The sequence below is a fragment of the Melanostigma gelatinosum genome (assembly GCF_949748355.1).
Source record: "Melanostigma gelatinosum genome assembly, chromosome: 2".
NCBI classification, from domain to species: Eukaryota; Metazoa; Chordata; class Actinopteri; order Perciformes; family Zoarcidae; genus Melanostigma; species Melanostigma gelatinosum.
The window spans coordinates 21,229,469-21,234,063 of record NC_136635.1 but is presented as its reverse complement, the minus strand read 5'-3'; positions in this window follow the sequence as shown (position 1 = coordinate 21,234,063).

Here is a 4,595-nt window from a genome sequence, read left to right as displayed (position 1 = left end):
TTTGTCCTGTACCGAGGGAAAAAAACATGCAGCGTCACTATTTCACTCGCCAACAAGAGATTTTAAGTGTGAATATTGCTTTAAGCCTACTAACCAAATACTTTTAACAGCATCAACAGGGAGGGTGTAACCATTTCTCATTCTGCTGTGTAACAGTGTGACGATATTACGGCTGTTGTGTGTTTGAAGCTTACTCATTTCAACATAATCATCAGCAGTCATAAGAAATGCTGTCATTCAGGATGCTTTATGTATTATGTTGTGGAAGATTTCTATGTTAATCGGAAGAGAGTTTTTGTTCACAAATCAATAATTGAGTCTTCAGAAGATTCAATGTTGTGTTTTTCCATTTATTCTCTTGCAAGTAGACTGTGTGAATGCTTCAAAATTTGTAACACACAAGCCCCTTTATTTATACAGCAACAAGTTATTTCTCAAAAGTGCAGCACCCACGAGGGCTTGTCTGCTGCATCCAGCTGACTTTTCACAGCTTCGATACATTCAAGGTAACATGATGTGTTTCAACCACAAGTTCTGATTACTGCTTAGTCTGCACTTTCTTTACTCGATGTAAGGAACAAGTTGTTCTTGCCACTTTGCAAGTAGTTTTGTTACTTTTCCAGTAGCCATTTTCCTTAATAGATGACACGCACGTTTTCGAGTTCACTGCGAGTTCAGATCGAGGACACAAAGTTCAAATGCATATTTTTACCATTACAATTATAACTATGATGACAAGTCACAAGGCATTACAACTGTGATCAAAATACTTTCTTGGTCAAATATCACAAATGTACCCGCATTGCATGAAAGGTTATAAAATCCAATCAAAAACAAAAAGTAAGATTGTAATGATTTCGATAAGGCTCAGGCAGAGGCATGCAGAATATCAAACTTGTAAATATACATGTATACATTTGTATACATTTTATATGTATAGCACCAATATTGTGTTCATACATTATCCTTATATTTAAACTTTGCACTATTTCATTTCTTAGATTCTCATTGTCACTTGCGTGACTTGAAATTTCAATTTCATTCATGCCTCGTACGTAACATCTGAAAATACAATGTGTTTATGAATTACAGCAGCGGTTCCCAAACTTTTTAGGCCGCGCACCCCCTTCTACATCCCGACCGGGTTCGCGCACCCCCCCCCCCCCCCCCTTAATAAAAAAAAAAAAAAAGCAACAGAGCCTTTTAAGCCTTTATAGCCGCATAAGAATCGGACCAATGAGAGAACAGTTTGCTCGCACGTGGCATTCGCGCGTGGCAACACAGTGTTGTTGGACACAGGGATCATGTCCAACTTTTTTGCTTCTTTCCCCCCAATCATACATTCCACCATCGCTTTGGCAGCTGGCAAGCACACGTCTTCGGCGATTGTGTGCGGTAGCCCCTTTCTTGCTATTCTGTAACCAGATATGAAGCCCGTAGTGCGTCATTTATAGACCCAACATGAATGAGACTGCAGTTGTTTTGGCTGTTTTGTAACTCCTCCAATTTCGATATAAACTATGTAAGGGGCTTTTGACTTGCATTGGCATGCTTGGTGTTCAGGTGGCAACGTAAATAAGAGGGCTTCATACAGCTGTTAGCCAGAACCTCACTGCACACCACGCACTGTGGCTTTGGGGAATCTGCGTTGCCAATCCAAGTGAAGCCCAGACACAGATACTTTTCATCATTTTCCCTCTTTTTTTTCCCAGTCTGATGCTCACCCTCGTTTCCTCTTTTTTCACCTTGACTCCGCGATGGGCCGATGTGCTCCCGATTTGTCTGTGCTATCCCTTCCTCCTTTTCGGTCTCCTCCGTCTCATCTGCCTCTGACTCGATTTCTTCTCCCGGTCTCTCCCCAACGCACCTCTCCGTTCCCCTCGCCTCCGATTCCTCTCTCTCTCTCTGTCCCTCTCCTCTTTTATGACTGATAGCTTCAGATGTCCCACCTGACAGTTTCCCCGATTTCAGCCAGTTTAGCATATTTAAATGAATGTTGCTGAATGCATGAAGTTCGCTGTTAGCTGACGTTAGCTGCACAAGCTAGGCTCGCTAGTGTGTACGACTGGCGGCAGGTGCAAGACTGCCGGAAGGAGCTCAAGTGCATTTATTAAATTGTACGTTTTTAATTTTAAATCTTACAAAGGGAATTTTTATAATTCATGTTTTTATTTTGTGAAAAATCCCACTTTTTAAATTAAAATTACATTTTTTTTTAAATATTTAATATTATTACACCATCAGACCGCCATTACACACCTTACGCACCACACTTTTGGAATCCCTGAGCTAAGGTAATGTTAGACTTTTAGTTTCAACACTCCTTAGCTTGTTGAAACCGTTATGAGTTAATTTCGCATGTATTTCGTTTTCTAACGGTAACTTGACCGTCAGTTAATTGCCTTTGTTAGTCTGCTAGTTGGCTGAAGCTAACGCTAGTTAGCTAGCTAACCTTAATTCGTTAGCCTAGATAGCGCGCGAAAATATATTTAATGTTAATTTAGCTACGCTGCTATGCTTCTGCCTGTGAAATCTGTTTTGGCTAACGGAGATGTGAGTGAGTGGGCGAGCGAGGGAGAGGGAGTGGCTGCCGTCAGACAGCTGTGCTGATCCGCTCAGAGCTCAGTGAGCTGTAAAAACTGAAGGAAGCTGTATACTATGAGCCACATTTTGTGATTATATAAATTATGTGGACCTTAAAGCAATTCCTGAATGTTGTGTAAATACACATTATTGATTGTAGTGACACAAACGATCTTAAATGTATGATTTTTAACCAGCTGTTGAGGATGAAGGAGGACACTGTTTGAATAAGATTGTTTCTCAAGGAGAGCACAGGACATGTAACTTATACAGCAGACACTTGTGTTCCAGCAGGTAAAAATAATGGATTTAATGTTGGTTGACCTTAAAATGTTGGTGCTTGTATAGTCTATGATTTGTCAGTTTGAAGGCAAATAAACATGTTGATGTGCTGTAGTACAAACAAGTGCAAAGAGATCGCTGTCGACAATTTTTGATAATAGTATACTTTTATCACACAGTCACTCATGAATAATGTGAACATATGTAGTCGTTGTGATGGTAAAGACCTCATTCAAGGATGTTCAGCATTAAGCAAGGCAAGAATGTTAATTCCGAAACATGGACATGAGCCATGGCAACACATACCGACTTCGAACATGATTTTGGTCCAATAATGTTTCTCTCTGCCATAGATAATGAAGTAGATGGGCCTACACTTCTCCAGATGACTAAAAGAAAGTAAGCGAATCATTCCAAAAATGAAAGACCAAGTGAAGTTCCTGTCTGCTTTAGCGCAGCTGAAAGTGTGAGTTACGTTATACAGTGGAGCCATGTCATTTCAGTTAAAATTCTAAAGATTTACTTGTCTTGTTTTTGGTAGTTGTTTTATTTGTTGGCTTCAATTAAAATCAGATTTTCCTCCCCTTTAGCGGTGAAAGTGAAGCCCCTGTGAGTCAGAGAGCCCTAGCAGCCCAACCAATGATCAACTGCCAAGTCCGGTTTCCTCCAACAGTCTTCACGGCACTGACCAACAAGGATGCAGCTCTGTTTGACCATTTGAGCCAAGACACAATGTCAGTTTGTGCCATAATAGAAGATGGCGACAGACACCAGCACGTGTGATGCGTTACATCATGTAAGCAAACCATATACCTATCAACTGTGAGCTCCAGATCAGACTGGAGACGTAACCTCAAAAAACTAAATGTCTAAGTAGTACTTGCTATCTGGCATTTTCAAAGCATGTGACAGTAATATAAAACGGTGTCCGACAAAAGTTCAGCTCTAAACGGTGCACAGCGCAGTACCACTCGCTGCCATTTAGGACACGGTGTCATGGACATAATGAACAACAAAAGATATTTGAATAGTTTGAACTTGTGTGTTTTTCAAGAACGAATATTCAAATATAATTGTTGGCCAATTTTGACAGCCGTAATGTACAGTAATGACATGTTATCTGCCTGTAAAACAAGTTTCCTTATTAATCAAGTTTTAGGTCTGTATGCCATAGTGAAAACTATGCATCATGATGACAAACTACACATTTGCAGACCTTTAACTGCTCTCTCTGATCATTTGAGTTCGGTATCTGTTTATTGTGCTGATCTGGAATGTCAATCTTGTGTAACGCCTTGTGTTTTGTTCCTTTTGAAAACTTACAGGTATCCGTCTCATATTCAGTATGTGCAGCTCTTTAAGTCTGTCCTGCTCAACTTCCCTTTTCTGAAGGAAAGTTATGGATCTGGATATGTAAGTATTTTCTCATTGACTAAAAGAGTAATAGAGACAAACTGAATTTTATGCTTCATACTTCATGCTCCAGCTCAGTCCTAATTGTGTCATTATTTATTACTTAGCAAACAGATGCAATGGATGCTGGGGACGATGAAAGAAGTGCGAGCCACCATAGTGCAACAATGAAGCAGGAGTACCAAAAGACGAGGCCCAACTTGGTCATCATTCGCCAATGCCTCCAGAGAGTACAGAAGACACTGTATTCAACAACACTCTACTGCAGAGGTCTTAAAAGAATTCCCCTGCTTCTCTATTCCAATCTTGGTGAGTGT